The sequence below is a fragment of the Pseudophryne corroboree genome, chromosome 5 (genome assembly GCF_028390025.1).
Source record: "Pseudophryne corroboree isolate aPseCor3 chromosome 5, aPseCor3.hap2, whole genome shotgun sequence".
NCBI lineage: Eukaryota > Metazoa > Chordata > Amphibia > Anura > Myobatrachidae > Pseudophryne > Pseudophryne corroboree.
Window position 1 is genome coordinate 25,033,795 of NC_086448.1, and position 21,393 is coordinate 25,055,187.

Below are 21,393 nucleotides of genomic sequence, written 5' to 3' on the forward strand. Positions count from 1 at the left end.
ACCAGTGTATAGTGCTGGATAAACAAACTTATTAGCCGAGACGCCGGCAATTGCAGCACTATTATATACATCCAGCTCCGAGGTGCATATCAGCTACTAATGATACTATTTGGACACAAACAGCCGCTGGGAACACCATTGTTACAAATCAACTAAAATACATTATTTTCATTCTTTGGAGGAGGATAGAGTCTGGGCGTTTGCCAATAGTTACTATTTCCAAAGTATTTTTTACTATCATAGGGATCAAATAACTTGTTTTAATGTATGCATATGAAGGAGAGAACAAATAATCGATATTATCACTCTCCTTGGAATTTTACCATTTTATTGTTGCCTATTGATGTATATTTTTGATGCATATTTCTGATTGTGACTGCACAATAAATGTGATATTATATAAATACGGGCCTTCCTAATATTATTTCTCAATACTTATTAATTTCTGAGGACCAATGGTTATACAGAAAAATCTCATATACAGTATATATTTGATGTGATATAAGTACAAAGCATCCACAAGCGCAGTATTCCTCTATTTATTGTCTTTTCTGTCAGCCTAACAGGGGTTCTAACCAAACGCTTCTTACATGCAGCTGAGGTGGATTAATGAACTCTTAGAGTGCGAATATCTATTTTCATCTATGGGGTCATTCCGAGTTGATTGCTAGCTAAATTTGTTTGCAGCGCAGCGATCAGGCTAAAAATCGTCAGTTATGCATATGCGGCACAATGCGCACGCGCGACATACAACTGCAACAAATGATGTAGTTTCACACAAGGTCTAGTGATGCATATCAGTCGCACTGCTGGCCGCAGAGTGATTGACATGAAGAGGGCGTTTCTGGGTGTCAACTGACCGTTTTCAGGGAGTGTTCGAAAAAACGCAGGCGTGCAAGGAAAAACGCAGGCGTGGCTGGGTGAACGAAGGGCGTGTTTGTGACGTCAAAACAGGAACTGAACAGTCTGAAGTGATCGCAAGCGCTGAGTAGGTATTGAGCTACTCTAAAACTGCACAAAAAAAGTTTGCTGCCGCTCTGTGATCCTTTCATTCGCACTTTTGCTAAGCTAAGATACTCTCCCAGTGGGAGGCGGCATAGCGTTTGCACGGCTGCTAAAAACTGCTAGCGAGCAATCAACTCGGAATGACCCCCTATATTTGTAGAATTATTTATCACAGCGCCAGGAGTGTCATTGTTGGGGCTGCCTTTTCTGAAATACATACAGATAAAATGAAGCACTGGACACAAACTTAATGAATTGGGGAATTAATAGTATGTTTTACTTAGATAGCACCACAAGGGGTCCGTAAGCGCCGTACTCAGTGGATGGAAAATTCAGCAAAATTACACAGTACACAGGTGATTAGACAGGACAGTTCCAAGTATACCGGATTTTGATTGTGTACATGTTACCACCCACAAACACCATGATACCACCCACAAACGGTCACTTCCTGCGTTCACTGTACAATTAGGCTGCATACACAAGGTGATCGCATCTTGCCCTTCACGCACGCACAACATATTTGCAGCACATACGCAGTCTGCCGATAATGGCTCACCGCGTGCAATCTCACATTTGCAATTGGTAATAAAACAGGCCCTGTGTGTGTGTGTGTGTGTGTGTGTGTGTGTGTATGTGTGTGTGTGTGTCATAGTTGCCTACCCTCCCTCATTCTGCAGGAGACTCCCTGAAATAGCAGCAATCTCCCTCACTCCCTGATAAGTCCAGCAATCTCCCTGATTGCACCTTACCCCCATTATGCAGCTATTACATTCTTGGGGGGAAAATAAATCAGAGATACATACATTCAAATGGGATCATCAGTGCCATTTCCCTGCATTGGTTATAAGACACAATGATCCCTATGGCCACTTACAGTAGATGGAACCTCTTGTAAAACACAATACGCGAACAAATCCTGCAAAATATCATAGTCTTTTCTTCAACAAGTAGATCTTACTATATTTGGGGCTCATTTACATTTGGATGCAAGTCATTTTCATGACGCGCCTCTCCGATTTAGCAGTCCGCGTCTGTGCTGATAGGTGTTTCTTTCACAATCTCCCTGAAATGCTTTTTCAAAAGTAGGCAAGTATGGTGTGTGTGTGTGTATGTGTGTGTGTGTGTGGGGGGGGGGGGGTGAATACTAGTCTGGTGCAATCACTTATTTTCTGTCCCTAATTAATTATGACAAGTGGTTAGATTAGCGTTTATTTGGCACGTTATAGAGCACTTTGTGTTGCTTAGTGGAGATACATATTAATTTAATCCGTCATAGTTCCATGTTGTGACATATGAAAATGATTACTATTTATAGTCACTGTATATATGGGAATATTGCAAAATCACTATAATGACTACAGCTCCACTAACCACATGCTGAACCTCGGTGCCTCCTAGCGAGCTGTATGTGGATGAATCTGTATCTCTTCCTATCATATTACCTATGACAGTTCTCATTCCAAAATATAAATACATTTTAATCTGTTACCGGCAGTCAGATATGTATTTATAGTTAATCTAAATCATTTCATTTATGTAACTATCTTCTAATTAGGGAAATGATTTTTTTCTAAATGTTTTAATTTTTTACAATTATTATTATTATTATTATTATTATTACCATCATCATCATCATCATTAGCGTAGTCTCCCATATCCAAAAATCCGATATCTGAAACATTCCCAAATCCCAAAAAATTTCAGCCCTGACTGAGATGGCGACACATTCACTTTCTGATGGTTCAATGTACACAAACTTTGTTTCATGCATAAATTGAGTACAAATATTTGACCAACTGTAATAGCCTAGAGTGTCGGAGGTGCGGAGGTGCGGAACTTTTGTGCGAATCTGCACTTTTTTTGTTTTTAGAGCACCAATCATTTACAAAGCAAAACCAACCTGACACCCTTCATGGGGTGGTTTCAGCCTGAACTCGCATAAAATGGCTCCGAAACCTATGCACGTTTGGGCCTCCGTAAAGTGCGGCCGCTGCCGCAATAAATTGCACCCGCAAGAACATTGCGCACAATTGGATCGACCCCTGTGTCACACATTCCTGAGGATTTTCTAGTGTGTCCACGTTAGCTAAGTGTGATGCTGACATTTCTCACAAAGTCCTCATAGAGAAGTCTCTTTCATCTCCTTCCACCATTTCTGCACCATCTGCACATGTGGGGAACAGTAAAATAAAGACGGTGATGAGGACATAATAAAAATTGAGGATGCTTGTGCGGAAGTGAAACAGGATGAGGTGGATATGTATGTACTACTACTATCTAACACTGAGGATGAGGATGATGTTGTTTGTGTAAGTCAGCCATCAGTGGCTGCAGTTCTTGCCCGTAATAAAAAGAAAGTAATTGTGATGCCTGGGCATAAGCCCAAAAATGCCACCTCTTGGGTATAGGATAATTTTTACCCAAATCCTGATAATAATTGTGAAGGCATCTGCTCCTTTTGTGAGGCTAAAGTTAGTAGAGGTAGGGACGTTAGCCATCTAGGCAACTCCTCCATGTTACGTCATTTGCGGCGAGTTCATGAAACTTATTGAACAAAATTATAATGTAATTAACACCCTCACCATCAGCCTCCTAATTATTGATCAGATAATACATTTTGTGGGGGCCCAAACAAACCAAGCACTTCAGCCACAAAAGTGTCAGTCGTTGTAGTGTTTGGTTTGTTAAACTGTGCATTTCCTTTTTAATATCCAACATAAGGTTTATGGGACAGCCCAAGGACAATTCCATTTTGTACCACTTTTCATTTCTGCCCTGCTGTGTGGCAATGTTTCATAGATGTGATATAAACTGCCGAGTGTTTGTGCCGTTGCTCTGTCGCTTAGTAACCAGCCAGCTTGCTGCAGCCTTTGTCCTAAACTGGATGAAAACAATATTGTGAGCTATGAGGTGGTCAAAATTGAGTGGAAATGATTGTTATTGAGATTAATAATACTCTAAATTATGTGATTGTAGCATTTTTTGTCATTTTAAAAAAATAATACAAAACCAAAACCAGTCACAGCGGTTAGTCAAATGCTGCGCAGTGCTGCAAGACTAAACTGGTTGCCTTACCCCGAAGAGACAGCCATCTACATGGAAGAAGGATGCAGCGATTTGTTAGTATTATTATCTAGTTAATAAAAAATTCACATTTTATTGGTGTTGATTGTACATGTTTATGTTCCTGCTAATGTGTAAACGTAATAGTTTCAGCAGTTTCCCCGCTGGACGCTCTAATGTGTTCTAACAACGACTTCCATATTGTATGTGGGCGTGCGTTGCATATTCTACGGCTCAATCAGATAGTCAGGCTTTTAATATTTTAGCAAACATTGCAGCAGAATAAATACAGAAGGTCTGTGTATGCCAAGAACGCACTGTAGGGCTTGAGAACGTAGAATTGCACAAAGTGCTGACAATCACATGTATATTAGCTATTTTGGCTTCTCGAAACTAATTTCAACCGGATACTTTCCAGTGGGCAATCTGTAATTAAAACAGATGCTGGAATAATTTTACCATCTTCCTAATTACTCCCTTCCACTAAAAACCTCTGTCTTGGCTTACAGACCATTGGCGTACAATACACAAAGTCATTCCGTCCTTTACAGCAGTACTTTCATTTCTTTCTCTGTCTGTCTAACATAATCTGACGTCTCTCTAAATAGAACAGTTTCATACTGTATATAGGCCCTCATTCTGAGTTGTTCGCACGCTAGCTGCTTTTAGTAGCAGTGCAAACGCTAAGCCGCCGCCCTCCGGGAGTGTATTTTAGCTTAGCAGAAGTGCGAACGAAAGGATCGCAGCGCGGCTACAAAAAAGATTGTGCAGTTTCTGAGCAGCTCGAGACCTACTCCTAGCTTGCGATCACTTCAGATTGTTTAGTTCCTGTTTTGACGTCACAAACACGCCCTGCATTCGGCCAGCCACGCCTACGTTTCTCTAGGCACGCCTGCGTTTGTATCTGACACGCCTGCGTTTTTCCACACACTCCCCGAAAATGATCTGTTACCATCCAGAAACACCCATTTCCTGTCAATTACTCTGCGGCCAGCAGTGCGACTGAAAAGCGTCGCTAGACCTTGTGTGAAACTACTTTGGCTGTTGTGAAAGTACATCGCGCGTGCGCATTGCGCCGCATACACATGTGCAGAAGTGCCGTGTTTTTGCCTGATCGCTGCACAGCGACCGAAAACAGCTAGCGAACAACTCGGAATGACCACCATTGTGTGAAGATCTTCACCTGCTATAGGTTTGTGCTGACGTTATAGGGCTCAAACTGCAAAATCCGCACAGAAAAAGGGCAAATGTGGCGTAGGTTGCGTAGCTGGTAGGGCACAGTAAAATACGCAGCAGATGTACAGTATGACGGAACAGAAGAGTAGTGTATGCAACAGGTTTATGCCAGGAGATGTCAGTGTTAGTAAAAAATGCTAAAGATACAGTACACCGGGCCTAATTCAGACCTGATCGCAACAGCAAAAATTTTCTCAAATGGTCAAAACCATGCTGCACTGCAAGTGGGGCAGATGTAAAGGGGTACGGTCGTTAGGTCGACACCACTTAGGTCGACAGTCATTAGGTCGACCACAATTGGTCGACACGCATTAGGTTGACGGGGTCACTAAGTCGACATGGTCATTAGGTCGACATATACTAGGTCAACAGGTCAAAAAGTCGACATGAGTTTTTCATTTTTTTTTTTAATTTTTGGACTTTTTCATACTTTACGATCCACGTGGATTACAATTGGTAATAGTAACCTGCCTGAGTCTTGCGAGCCATGCGAGGGGACACAGTGCACTAATTAGTGTTCCCCGTCACTTTACGAAGAAAATGACAAAAAAAAAAAAAAACTCATGTCGACCTTTTGACCTGTCGACCTAGTACATGTCGACCTAATGACCATGTCGACCTAATGCCTGTCGACCTACATTGTGTCGACCCAACGGCCTATACATGATGTAACATGTGCAGAGAGAGTTAGATTTGGGTGGGCGGTGTTCACACTGAAATCTAAATTGCAGTGTAGAAATAAAGCAGCCAGTATTTACCCTGCACAGAAAACAAAATAACCCACCCAAATCTAACTCTCTCTGCACATGTTACATCTGCCCCACCTGCAGTGCACATGGTTTTGCCCATTACAGGAAGATTTTGCTTTTACGATCAGGTCTGAATTAGTCCCACAATTCATAGACAATACAGTGCTTTAGGGAAGTGACATATACACTATGCTATTTGTACCATATGGTGCAGGACACATTGCGTAGACTAGACACTCTGCCGCTGGTACTGATTCCGAGGCATTCTTACTTATTATTTCTCAATTTAGTGTCAGAGGGGCCTATTTATCAAATATATTTGCGGCTATTTCCCCAAAACACAGTTTTTGGGTGTTAACTGCAAATATTAAATATCCTCTGTATGTATGCAGGAGGGACTGCATCTCCGATGCCTGTTGCGTTCCCTACATTCCCACCGGCAGAAATATCATTCTACGTGGGATGCGATGCCGTTAGATTGACCAATTTCCAGAATGCAAAGCATTTGGAGCCCGTGTCCATGCGGGTGCTTCTTAATAATACTGCCCATCTATATAATCGCATATTGCAATGCAATCCTGGGTGCTAATACGGTGCCCAGATCGCATTGATGATGTGATTAACGATAAAACGGCCGCTTTGTCACATTGTACTGTAGCTGCAGCCAAAGTTGCTTAAAGCATACTAAGGAAGATTCAGAGGTGGACGCTAATTCAATTCAGTCGCAACTGACCTATATTTTTAAGTCTCCGCCTATGTCTATCTGGCCCTGTGCCTTCTGAAGCAGTACAGCAGCAGACATCGGATGATTGACAGTCTGCAGCCATTTTGGAATGGGGCGGGGGAGCGTTTAAGGGAATGGGGGTTAGGGTTGCCCCTGTTTTTGAGGCATGCATCTTCAGTTGCAGAGTCACTGACCTCAGCAGCTTGGCTGTGGCGGCATTCTTGGCAAAGTTAGGGTTGCTTAAATGCCCAATGGCCGGCGCGATGTTGCCGATGGGGATCCGATGCTGCGTTTTTGGACATCTTTAGACACAGACAGCGGATCTGAGAAGCCGGTGGTGGCCAACTAATTTCAAAAGACGGCACCTGCTACATTTACATAACTCGTGTACCCACCTCTGTATCACACCCTGGGTTAATTAATATGCAGTCCTAGGAGCGCACCATTATTTTTCCATTTAGGCAACATTAATCTTCACAGTAAAGGTGCGCACACGCTGGGCGATTTTGAGCTCAGCCTCCCACTGTGGACAGTGGTTCACTCCTGTGAACATCCCTGGGCTGGGTGAAAATCATACAATGTGCGATTTTCCACCCAGCGATGTTCACACCATCGATCTGCATACATACAGTAGCGGATCTTGCCACGGGCAAGCAGGACTTCTGCCCAGAGCGCCGCCTTCCGGAGGGCGCCGCATCATGGCAAGATCCGCTACTGCTGTGCCCCCCGCTGCGTCCCGCTGTGAAGGGAACTAGATGCATAGCGTCTAGTTTCCCTTCATGGAGAGGACCTTTGCTGTGCGGTGCACGATGACGTCATTGCGCACAGCACAGCATTTCAGCGGCGCTACTCTACTGTACAGGGGGCGTAACTGACCATGCCCCCTGTATGAAGCCACGCCCCTATTTACCGCCCGGGGCGCAAAAAGGGCTAGAACCGGCCCTGCATACACACTGGGCGAAAACATCCAGTGTGTATGAACCTTAAGTGAAATTTAGTTTAAACTTTCGTTTTGTGTTAGGAATGGCAAACATTTACTACAGCAGCGCCCGGACGGCTCTGAATGCACCCCGACCACACACCTTTTAAAAGCCCTATCAATGGTGGTCATTCCGAATTGATCGCTAGCTGCCGTTGTTCACAGCGCAGCGCTCAGGCTAAAAATCGGCACTTCTGCGCATGCGTATGCGTCTCAATGCGCACGCGCGACGTACTTTCACAACAGACGATGCAGTTTCACACAAGGTCTAGTGACGCTTTTCAGTCGCACTGCTGGCCGCAGAGTGATTGACAGGAAGTGGGTGTTTCTGGGAGGTAACTGACCGTTTTCAGGGAGTGTGTGTAAAAACGCAGGCGTGTCAGATACAAACGCGGGCGTGCCTGGGAAAACGCAGGCGTGGCTGGCCGAACGCAGGGCGTGTTCGTGACGTCAAAACAGGAACTAAACAGTCTGAAGTGATCGCTAGCTAGGAGTAAGTCTCGAGCTGCTCAGGAACTGCACAATATTTTTTTGTAGCCGCTCTGCGATCCTTTCGTTCGCACTTCTGCTAAGCTAAGATACACTCCCAGTGGGCGGCGGCTTAGTGTTTGCACTGCTGCTAAAAGCAGCTAGCGAGCGAACAACTCGGAATGAGGGCCTGTGTCCTTCTGGCAAACGCCATGAGGAGTCCTACAAACTATAGCAACTCGCTTCTTGCAGCTAAAAAGATTTACCTCTTACTAAATCTGAAGCACCCAGACCAGAAAGTTCCAGTAGTGCCACTTCAGAGCTTACTCCCATCAGTGGTCGCTGCGTAATGAGTGATATTTTACTACTGCGCACACGTTAAAACCCCAGAAAACCCCTCCGGTACTAAGGGGGACATTTACTAAGCAGTGATAAGAGCGGAGAAGTGAGCCAGTGGAGAAGTTGCCCCATCAACCAATCAGCAGCTCTGTATATTTTTATAGTATACAAATTATAGATGTTACTTCAGTGCTGATTGGTTGCCATGGGCAACTTCTCCACTGGCTGACTTCACTGCTCTTATCACTGCTTAGTAAATGTCCCCCTTTGTGTAGTAGACACTTGCAATAGAGCCCACGGCGCACAACGATGGGCGTTCCCCTGCTGGGGCTGCGAAGTGGCCTGAGGTGTTCACAAAAAAATCTCATGGGCATCTTATGGGAGTGTCAGGGACATGTCAGTGACGGTGAATGTGTTCCCAGGTGCAGAGACACTGCCGCAGAGGCCATGTTTACAGGAAACAGGTCAAAGGCTGTTGCAAGTGGTGCGGGCGATGGTGCACCGATGATGGATTGTCCAGAGCCACAATGCAGGTGCTCTCTTCACGGATACTGAAAGTGGTCGTCTCAGTGCTTGTACTCACTGTCGCACGCTGGCACACAAGGGGAAGGCTAACATTAAGGGGTCATGCTGGAATATCTAAGGTCATTGCCAGCAGACGCTCATTAATAGCCTTCCAGATCCCTGTCTGTACAAGTATAATTTGTGTACTGGGCATCACCTGACTCCTCCCCCTTCTTCTGCCGCAGTGAAACAGCCGTGCCATGCCAGAAAGGAGATGGACACCAGGGACCAGGCCCCAGAGACAAGCAACAGGGCAAGGCTTTGGGAACCGTTATTTAGGGACTGTACCAGGCTCGGACTGGCCCACAGGGGTACCAGGGAAACCACCGGTAGGCCCCACTGCCTGAGGGCCCACTCCTTCCTCTAGGGATCAGGTTCCAGACTGTGCACTTGTATTATACATGGTAGATATATTGCATTACACTGCACTAAACTATTGTGTATTTCAAGCCTCTGTGGAGGCTAGCCACACCCCCTTTGCAGGCTGGCCACACCCCTAAGTATGGGCCCCTATAACTGCATTCCCCCGGTGGGCCCTTCATTCCATAGTCTGACACTGGACTGTACTAACACAGGAACTGGCATTACCTTTATCTACTGTAGTTTGAACGTTCCCCCTAATATATTTCTCGCTAGAACCTATTACTGTATTATATAGCTCATAACAATAAGTGGAGATCGTTTGCAAAAAAAAAATCATAATTTTCCATTCTTATTCGGGATTACGTTGATTTTAGATGAATAATCTTTATTAAAATAATTCTAGATTGTGCAGAAGTCATCACACCCATTGCACACTAGCAGTCTCATCCTGCTCACTGACATATATACTTTAGCATTAGATCACCACGCATCCAGTACATTGTATTGTCAGAAGGTCATCACATCCCTATAAGATTGATGGCACAGCCCTGATAGGAAAATGAAAGCATTATGGGCAAGAGAAGGAAAACAATGGCAGTTGGAGTGTAAAGTGAGCAGGTATTCCAGCTCCATCCAAGAAAACTAGATCTGGGGGGCTATTTATGAGCCCCAAAAAAGGCTGCTTTCACCTGTAGATACGTTTTTCCCTATTTCCCCGCCGGTGGTGGCTGTCGCTGCATACCGCCGCCAGTAGCCATTTCCAGTGCTAGCATCCTTTGCTATAAACTTCAATAGAAAATCTTTCTTTTTGAGCCATATTAACAACAAAACAGAATGCAGCCCTCCAGAGCACCTATTAAATATAACGTTCTGTTTTCATTGTTCTTTTACAGGTAAACGGTCTTTTACGACACGCAAACAAAGCTTTATCCTTCAGGTGATGTATTCCTGTTCTTTACATTGTTCCAGGTAATCTTATGTTGTGTTATTTTCATCTTTTATTGGGAACAGCTGCACGGGAGCTTCAGAGAGGTGAACGCCAGCCTGGGGCAAGGAACAGCTGTTACCTGGTGATTTACTATGCCTGGCTTAACGGAAAGAACCGCTACAAGTGTTTGTAAACCCCACAGGCAAAGTGCCTAAAGTAAGGGGGCTTAAGAGCTGCTCGCAACATCATAGGTAGGACTCTGCAGAGCGCAGGAAATAAATCTCTTGGACAGCAGCACATATAATAATCTCAGAGTAGGATAAGAGACCGGATCTGGGTTTTCCTGCGGTCATTAGAATGGAAGATAAGCTACACCTGCAAGTAGTGATCTTATATATCACATGACAGGAGGGGCGGGGGAAGGGGGGGTTGCGCTCTGTTTTTTTTTTTATTAAAGTAAATAAAATCTACTATTATTGGACCAAACTGTGACATCAGTATGAATTCAGTTGTCTAATGGCCCCGTGGATGGAAACATTGAGGTGCTGGGAATTGTGTTTTGTGGTGCATCTTCACAGAGGGAAAAATGTCAACAGGTGAGGAAATGTCAACATTATCAGAATGTTGACATTAGGGTAAGGCTGTGGGGAAGGTTATGATTAGGCTGCGGGGGGAGGTAAGGGACAGGTGGCGGGGGGAGGGTAGGGTTAGGCTGTGAGAGGAAGTTAGGGTTAGGCTGCGCGGGGGGGGGTTATGGTAGGCTATGTGGGGAGGTTAGGGTTAGGATGCGGGGGGAGGTTAGGGTTAGGCTGTGTGAAAGGAGGATAGGGTTAGACTGCTGGGGGGGGTTATGGTAGGCTATGCGGGAAGGTTATGGTTAGGCTGTGCGGGTGAGGTTAGGGTTAGGATGCGGGGGAGGTTAGGGTTAAGCTGTGTGAGAGGAGGTAAGGCTGTGCGGGGAGGTTAGGGTTAGGATGCGGGGGAGGTTAGGGTTAGGCTGCGGGGGGGAGGTTATGGTAGGCTATGCGGGGAGGTTAGGTTTAGGCTGCCGGGGGAGGTTAGGGTTAGGCTGTGTGAGAGGAGGTTAGGGTTAGACTGTGTGTGTGTGGGGGGGGTTATGCTGTGCAGGGATCTTCGGGTTAGGTTGTGGGTGGAGGTTAAGGTGAATCTGTGGGAGGATAGGGTTAGGCTGCATGGAAAGGTTAGGGTTAGGCTGAGAGAAGGGAGGTTAGAGTTAGGCTATGGGAGGGGAGGTTAGGGTAAGGCTGTGGGGGGAGCGTGAGGGTTAGGTTGCAGTGGGAGGTTGGGGTTGGCTGTGGGAGGAGGTTAGGGTTGGCTGTGGGGGGAGGTTATGGTTAGGCTGCAGCGGGAGGTTAGGGTTGGCTGCGGGGGCAGGTTGCAGGAGGGTGTTAGGGATGGGTGCGGGGGGGGTTGCGGGAGGTGGTTAAAGATGGCTGCGGGGGCAGGTTGCGAGAGGAGGTTAGGGATGGCTGCGGGGGCAGGTTGCGAGGGGAGGTTAGGGTTATACTGCAGTTGGAGATTAGGGATGGCTGCAGGGCGGAGGTTAGGGTTATGCTGCAGTTGGAGATTAGGGTTGGCTGTGGGAGGAGGTTATGGTTAGGCTGTGGGGGGAGGTTATGGTTAGGCTGCAGCGGGAGGTTAGGGTTGGCTGCGGGGGCAGGTTGCAGGAGGAGGTTAGGGATGTCTGTGGGGGCAGGCTGCTGGAGAAGGTTATGGATGTCTGCGGGGGGAGGTTGCGAGGGGAGGTTAGGGTTATGCTGCAGTTGGAGATTAGGGATGGCTGCAGGGGGGAGGTTAGGGTTAGGCTGCATGGGAAGGTTAGGGTTAGGCTGAGAGAAGGGAGGTTAGAGTTAGGCTATGGGTGGGGAGGTTAGGGTAAGGCTTTGGGGGGAAGCGTCAGGGTTAGGTTGCAGTGGGAGGTTGGGGTTGGCTGTGGAGGGAGGTTAGAGTTGGTTGTGGGGGGAGGTTATGGATAGGCTGCAGCGGGAGGTTAGGGTTGGCTGCAGGGGGGAGGTTAGGGTTAGGCTGCATGGGAAGGTTAGGGTTAGGCTGAGAGAAGGGAGGTTAGAGTTAGGCTATTGGTGGGGAGGTTAGGGTAAGGCTTTAGGGGGAAGCGTCAGGGTTAGGTTGCAGTGGGAGGTTGGGGTTGGCTGTGGAGGGAGGTTGGGGTTGGCTGTGGAGGGAGGTTAGGGTTGGCTGTGGATGGAGGTTATGGATAGGCTGCAGCGGGAGGTTAGGGTTGGCCACAGGGGGGAGGTTAGGGTTAGGCTGCATGGGAAGGTTAGGGTTAGGCTGAGAGAAGGGAGGTTAGAGTTAGGCTATGGGTGGGGAGGTTAGGGTAAGGCTTTGGGGGGAAGCGTCAGGGTTAGGTTGCAGTGGGAGGTTGGGGTTGGCTGTGGAGGGAGGTTAGAGTTGGCTGTGGGGGGAGGTTATGGATAATCTGCAGCGGGAGGTTAGGGTTGGCTGCGGGGGCAGGTTGCGGGAGGAGGTTAGGGATGGCTGCGGGGGGAGGTTAGGGTTATGCTGCAGTTGGAGATTAGGGATGGCTGCAGGGGGGAGGTTAGGGTTAGGCTGTGGGAGGTGGGGAGTTTAGAGTTAGGCGCTAGACAAAGGGTTAGGGTTAAGGATAGGGTAATAATACCTACCTAAATGCTGGGGTATAGGAGATCTGACCCAGAAGTGACATGACCACCAGTACCCAGAAGACAACACTGCAGCTGTCAGGAGCAGGTCATTGATAGGCTACCAGGGATGGTTTGTTGACATTTCATCACTGCCGATATGATCAAGGTCAACATGATGAACATTGAAATTATGGCCATGTCGACATTCTCAAGTTGAAATAATGAATGTCGACATATAATACCACGCCCATGGACTCACTTGATAGATATGGACCGAAGTTAAATTCCTAAATTATTTTTGAGGCTTGTGGAGAAGGATCTGAGCTACAGTAGGATAGACAGTAAGGGCTGAAGAGCAGCTGTAAGCCAGATACTCCGCACAGGCACAGACTTGCGTGCTCGGACAGGGCTCACTATCTCCCTTCAGCGTCAGAGAAGAACAGATGTCACTGCATGTCCTTTTATAATGTGCATCTCATTTTATGCATGGGACAGATGTGTAAGTGCACACGACTAGGCGTTGGAACTAGGGCTGGAAACGATACACAGATGCAAGGAGTAGGCCTGCAGATGCACCCAAAATACAGTAGTGGCTTAGTATGGGCGTGTAGTCATGAATTGCAACTAAAATTGCAGTGAATAGTCGCAAACTGCAGGGGTCTGACTTATAGGTGGTACAACCCTGATGCAAAATGTATACTGATGATGATGATGACTGCACCTGATTGGCCGCCCATGTTGAAAACACACCCAGTATGCAAATTCACTAAACCCCCTGCAACAGTGTTCTGAAGTGACTATACATTGCAGTGAGCACTCGTATTGCACAAATAGAACTTCATACTAGTGCAAAATAAATTCCCAATTGACGTCTGCTTCCGCTCATATCTCAGATGCTCCAAACCGCTTGGGTAATTGTAATCTGCTTTGTCCAGGCATTAAGTAAAATGTGTTTGCATTGTATAATGCGAAATTTAGCATTTTAAGTCCTCACAGTGAAACCAAGTTCCCTCTTATGCTCCAACCGCATCAGACCCAGGTAAGTGAACAGGAGGGAGCTGCAGCTGCAGACTTACCAATGCAAGGTTGCAAAAATGCTACTTTCTTTGCAGATATTCCCAAACAATCCCTCTCTGTACAGTGTAAATGACATGTAAGAATATAATTTACATTATGAGATAATAAGAGGAAAGTCCTACTGTAAGTGTTAAGTGTTACTGCAAAGTAATTAGACTTCTACTGTGCTGTCAAGTTGATTTAATTTTCCTCTAGAATATTATTGCAGTATGGATTCTGGGGCACAAATAGATGAGAAACAGAGCTGAAAGTTTGCATACAGTAAGTATAGAATATAATCACTCTTGGCATTGTTAAGGAGAATACATAGTTACTCCAGACATATAAATATTAACAATTGTATCTAGGAAAGCATATTCAATAATTCAGGTCTAAATAAAGAAATGTTACAGGGGGTGAGAGGGAGGGGGGCTTTTTCTACAAGTTTCTGGCTGGCACATTCATTATGAGTGGATGAAATTCCTTATTGATCATTTCAAGGAACTGGAGGCACTTCCAGCCTCGCAGAGGCGGCCTCATAAAACATAAGCAGGTGTGATTATATGTAGGCGGCAGAATGAACCGGAGTAGTGGGGAGGACCTGGTCGAGGTTCAGCAATGAAAAGAGAGAGATGAATACGTTTAGCGCATCCTGACACAGGGACTGAGAAACATCCGCAGACAAACACACCGGGCTGGCTTAGCGTCTTCATGCCGCAGGATCTGTGCGTGAGCTGTGAGGATCTGTATTAGTAAGACTGCAGATGAATAACTGCTGAAGGTATGGAAAGGAAACAGAACAGCCCTTTCCTCATGGTATAATCATATCTTAGTACCTGGACGATTTAGGAAAAGCCTAATGCAGAAGATATTGGGGGTGTGGACTTGTCCCTGATAGCTAATTTGCTCATGGGAGGGCTACCTCTGTTTCCTACACTCATTATTTTCTGTACGTTCACCTCCGGGTGGCCGGGACAGGCTCTTATTGTGGCTACTCTCTCATAAGCAGTATATTGCTCAATGCCCTTCCTGAACCCTCTGACGTCTTCTCTTCATTTGATCTCACAAATGAAGATGAAGTATCTGCACTCTTCTCATCCTCCTGGTCTACTACCTCTCCTCTTGATACTATACCCTCACAAATAAGTAAAGCTCTGTCTCCTGTGCTCATCCCAACCTTAACTAACATCTGTAATCTCTCTCTAACTACCGTCCCATCTCTCAGCTCCCATGCCCTCCAAGCTACTTGTGAAACTTACCTACACTCACCTCACACACTTTCTTAACTCACACAACTTATTGGACCCACTTCAGTCAGAATTTCATGCCCAACACTCCACAGTATTGAGTGATCTGGTCACTGCTAAATATAAAGGCCATTACTCACTACTTATTCTTCTTGATTTCTCTGCTGCTTTTGATACTGTAACCATTCTCTTCTCATACAAACACTACAATCCCTAGGTATTCAGGACATGGCCCTCTCTTGGTTCTCATCCTACCTATCTAATTGCTCCTTCAGTGTTTACTTCTCTGATTCCACCTTCTCTTTACTACCTCTATCAGTTGGAGTACTGCAAGGCTCAGTCTTAGGTCCTCTGCTTTTTTCCCAATCTATACCACATCTCTTGGCAAACAAATCAGTTCTTTTGAATTTCAGTATCATCTGTATGCGGATCTACCTATCCTCCCCAGCTCTGTCTCTATCTGTATTTGGCCACGTCACTGAATGCCTCTCTGCCGTTTCATCTTGGATGTCATCTTGCCACCTCAAACTCAACATTTCCAAAACAGAATTAATTATATTTCCACCGGCCAATAATAGTTACCAACCTGATATCTCTATCACTGTTGAGAACTCTACAATCAATCCTACCCCACAAGCCCGCTGTCTAGGTTTCATTCTTCACTCAGAACTGTCCTTTGTTCCCCACATTCAATTTGTCTCAAATTCATGTTACATACATCTAAGAAGCATAGCCAAAGTATGACTATACAGTATCTTACACAAGACACAGCAAAAAACTCTAATCCATGCTCTCATTATCTCCCACATTGATTATTGCAATAGTCTCCTGACCGGGCTTCCCAAACATAGGCTCTCACCACTACAATCCATTTTGAATGCAGCTGCGAGGCAAATCTTCCTCGCTAGACGGTCATCATCTGCAGATCCGCACTGTCAGTCGTCAGAGGTGACAAGTCTTTGGGGGGTTCCTCAAGTAGACATGATGGCGTCTCATCTCAACAAGAAGCTTCAGAGATATTGTTCCAGGTCGAGAGACCCTTAAGCAATAGCAGTGGATGCACTACATAAAATACTTTTACCCACACACAAGACAACTAACCAAAGTACACCAATGTACATCTCTTTGCTTATCTCAAAATATCTCCAACCCGACTTCTCTGCTCTGCACAAGATCTGCATCTCTCATCCACACGTATTACTTGCTCCCACTAAAAATTACAGGACTTATTCAGGGCTGCACCCAGTCTTTGGAATGCCCTCCCATGCACAATAAACCTCTCCTCTAGTCTCCAAACCTTTAAAAGTTCCCTGAAAACTCACCTCTTCAGACGAGATTATCAAATTCCAGACCCACCCACATAATCTTCATAAGCTTTCCTATCCAATTACATCCCCGCTGTACAGTCCACACATATCCTCACATATTTTGTCTTTATTCACTTATACATTCTCCTGACCCCAGGCCAACATTGCTGTGTGACCGTATCATACAGCCCATTAAAAACCTTTGCAATCTAGCAGGACCATTATGCAATAGGTAGCACCAATCCTTGTGTATCAATGCCTACTTCCCTATAGATTGTAAGCTTGTGAGCAGGGCCCTCCTACCTCTATGTCTGTCTGTTATTGCCTAATTTTGGGGGTAATTTGGAGTTGATCGTAGATGTGCTAAATTTATCACATCTACGATCATTTACTCTGGGACGCTCAGCACAGGGCTAGTCCGCCTCGCATGTCAGGCCCTGCCCCCCCCCCCCCCGCCCAGGTACAAAAACATTGCACGGCGGTGATGCTTTTGTACCTGGCGAGTAGCTCCCTACCTGCGCAGCTCCTGCACATCTCCTGCACGCTGGCAGGGAGCTACTCTCCGTGTTCCATGTTGAGCGGCTGCGTGTAACGTCCCGCAGCTGCCGCGGCCCGCCCACCCAACGGTCTGGATATGCCTCCGTTGTCCGGACTGCACCCCGCCAACGGCGTTCTAACACCATCGGCATGCCCCCTCCCGCCTTGCGACCACCTCTTCCTGTCAACCAGGTAGAGGCGATCGCAGCCAGTGAGATGCTGATAGCATCTCACTGGCCTCCCGGGGGGCACACGCGCAGTTCGGCTGCTGCGTGTGCGCACTCCACAAAGTAATTCAGACTGCGATCACTGCCGCTGCAGCGATCCAGTCTGAATGACCCCCTTTGTTTTATAACTGCTGTTTACAATTGTAAAGTGCAACGGAATATGCTGCGCTATATAAGAAACTGTTAATCATAATATTGTTAAATTGATCTGGTGATTCAACTTCTAATCCAATGACTAGTGACGATAACAAAAGCTAGTCAGTGGGGCAATAGTGCGATGGACCACACTCGCCCCTCCCCGCCGGGATCCCGGCGTCGGTATGCTGCCGGGATCCCGGCGTCGGTAAGCTGACCGGCGGTCAGGAGACCGCCGGTCAGCCATACTACACCCCTTTTTGGGAGTGCCACAAAAAATACTATATAGGTCTTGCACCAAGTTTTATTCAAACATTTGCTTTCAGTAAGCTCTACATCTACTGTATATATAATATTATTTCAATAAACCAAAAAGCTATATGTAATATTCTGCTTTATGGGGAGATGCATCAAGTGTTGGAGAGAGATAAAGAGGAGAAGTTGCCCAAACTAAATAATAATGTCATTGTCACTTCTGAGTCTGCTAGATAAATGACAGAAGCTGATTGGCTGCTTTGAACAACTTCTCCACTTAGGGCATGATCGCGGTTTGAACGCTAATAACGCCACAAAAATGTGATCGCGGAAGCAGCTAATTTTCTGCTTAGATTGTGAATTACACAGAGTGGCCGGGTAGGAGATGTTTTGCCATTGCACACATAAAATTCGGGCAATGTTATAGGGTGCGAGTTGTAAATTTGCACTTAAAAACATTACCCCCAAAAAAACACACACCAAAAAAACGCCCGGCATCTGAAAAGTTAAGAAAGAGTTACCATTTTGTCTTTTAAATGACCTCGGCTCCTTGAGCGGGTCTTGGTTAAAAAAATACAGGGGTAAAAATGGTCCCCCTGTTTTTAAAACAACCAGCACCATGCTTTTGGATCAATTCTGGTTCAAAAAATATGGGGGGGGGGGAGACATAGGGGTCCACCCTATATTTTAAACCACCAGGCTCCACTAGAGATTCCACAGCCGGGGGACACTATTATATTGGCCCCATCGGTCGTAGCTTTATCCCCTCCCCCAACTAGTCAGCCTTGGCCGGTGATTACTGGGGCAGTGGGGATTCCCCCATTAAAAGAGGTCCTCTCCCCCCAGGGCACCCAAGGCCAGGGCTAAAACCAAGGGCTATCCCCAGCACCCATAGGTGATCGGTGCCAAGCTGATAGCTTTCAAGTGTAGAAAATAGAATTCATATTGTCTTTTACAGGTTGAACTACTGGTCCCAACAAGCCTCGCCTGCATGCTGGTACTTAGGGAACCACATTAAAGGGCCCGCTGGTACCTGTAGTCCCCCTGTAAAAGAAATATTAAAATAAATACAACACACACCATGGAAGTAAAAGATTATTAAAGCATACATGTACACTCACACTCACATACATACTCACACTCACACATACTTACCTACATCCCCTATAGCCATTCAGGTCCCCTTGTCCAGTAGAATACATGGTAGCCAGTAAAAAATCAAAATACTCACCTATTCCAGTGTAGATCGGTCCTCGTTGTTACAAAGCAGGCATCCAAAGGAATTAAAAAAACAAAAACCTGAACCACCTGACTGAGAATGTATGTCCACATACACATTCTCTGCTCGAATGAGTGGCACAGAAGTGACTCCTGTCATTGTAGGAGCTGCCAGCCAATCAGCATCCACTACCACAGCAACAGCCTGCTGATTAGCTGTGTGCGGCCAGGCTGTCAATAAAATATTCCCCATTGACGTGTATGGAGCCGCGCCGCTCCATACACTTCAATGGTGAGACCTCTGCATTGAATCCTATGTAAACCACAAGGATCACCTCTATTGACCTTGTGGTTTCCATCTCTAACCTGCGCATGCTTCTGTCGAATCTCGCACCTTGGCCCTCATTCAGTACGGTACGCTAAACTTCGAAAAGCGCAAACGGGCAATTTTCTGAGTATTGCACATGCACTGAGGCCGCACATTGCGTGCGTGAACTCAAAGTGCGATCGGAAATGCACTTTAATTGTCAGCGGCGACTACTACATTGTGTGAGTTGCGGGACAAACTCTCACCTTTTAATGTGCAAGAAGGTACAAGTTTTTTCTGCATAAAAAACTCGGACCCACTTATATCCCACCCCTTGTCTTTTATTTTTTTAGGATCGAGAGTCAATTGGACGGGTCATATAAAGTATAATTTAAGTGGATTTATTCTAATAAAAGAAAAAAGTTATTTTAATTGTTGATGTCAGCGCAACAATTAATTTATACAGTTCTTATTGTGAAGTTGGCAATATCCCAATAATTGCTGCTGGCTGCTGACATTTTTTAGATCCCCAATAATTCTTGTTGCGCCCAGTAAATTTATGGGCTACCACCCAGTCTCCACCCATATTCACAAATGCCTCGCTGCGGTCTTCTCACGTACTTCCGATTAATGCCGTTATTTATCAATGAGTGATACATTTTACTGTGAGTGATAAATTGCACCAGCCAATCAGCTCCTAACTGCCATGTTGCAGACTGTGTTTGAAAAAAATGACATTTAGGAGCTGATTGGCTGGTGTAATTTATCACTCACAGTGAAATTTATCACTCATTGGGGGTCATTCCGAGTTGTTCGCTCGCAAGCTGCTTTTAGCAGCTTTGCACACGCTAAGCCGCCGCCTACTGGGAGTGAATCTTAGCTTATCAAAATTGCGAACGAAAGATTAGCAAAATTGCGAATAGACACTTCTTTGCAGTTTCTGAGTAGCTCCAGACTTACTCGGCATCTGCGATCAGTTCAGTGCTTGTCATTCCTGGTTTGACGTCACAAACACACCCAGCGTTCGCCCAGACACTCCTCCGTTTCTCCAGCCACTCCCGCGTTTTTCTCAGATTCGGCAGCGTTTTTTCACACACACCCATAAAACGGCCTGTTTCCGCCCAGAAACACCCACTTCCTGTCAATCACATTACGATCACCAGAACGAAGAAAAAACCTCGTAATGCCGTGAGTAAAATACCTAACTGCATAGCAAATTTACTTGGCGCAGTCGCACTGCGGGCATTGCGCATGCGCATTAGCGACAAATCTCTCCGTTGCGAGAGAAAAAAACCGAGCGAACAACTCGGAATGATCCCCCATTGATAAATAAGGGTGTAAGTATGTACCTGTGTGCACTTTTGCAAACCCAGTTCACACATGCACAGTAAGGGTTTTTAAAGATATTTGTGTATGCGCAGTAGCAAAACATAGGCCATCTACTAAAACCATATTTGCCTACTCTCCCGGAAAAGCCGGGAGGCTCCTGGAAATCGTGTTGCACTCCCGGCCCCGCAGGGAAGTGGGCAAGTCTCCCGGAATGCCTCTCACCCCCCGCCGTATACCCCCTCCCCCCACTCACCTCATCCCCTGGCTTCCCTCGGCTACGCGGCTACCTGTCAGACAGAAGGGGCGGGGTGATGACGCGATTCGTGCTAAATCGCACCATTGTAGCCCAACCCTCTGCTTTACAATGCCGGTAATGTAGGCATTGTAAAGCGGGGGCGGGGCTATGATGATTCGTTCACGTCACCACGCCCCCATTCTGCCTCCTCCACACCCCCTGCTTTGTGACTTGGCTGCTTCCTTCCAGAGGGAGCAGCATAGATGTAGGCAAGTATGGCTAAAACATTGCCATTGTATACAAATCAGAACCAGCCCCTTAAACTCTTTCCAAGACTTGATACAACTCCCCCTTAATGAGGATGCAAAACTCCATTCTGGCTTGTAACAGTTCTCACATCTGCCCACAGAGAGAGATGATCTGAGAAGCTCACTCTCGTAAACCCTCAGGTAGCCACGCCAACCAGACATGGCA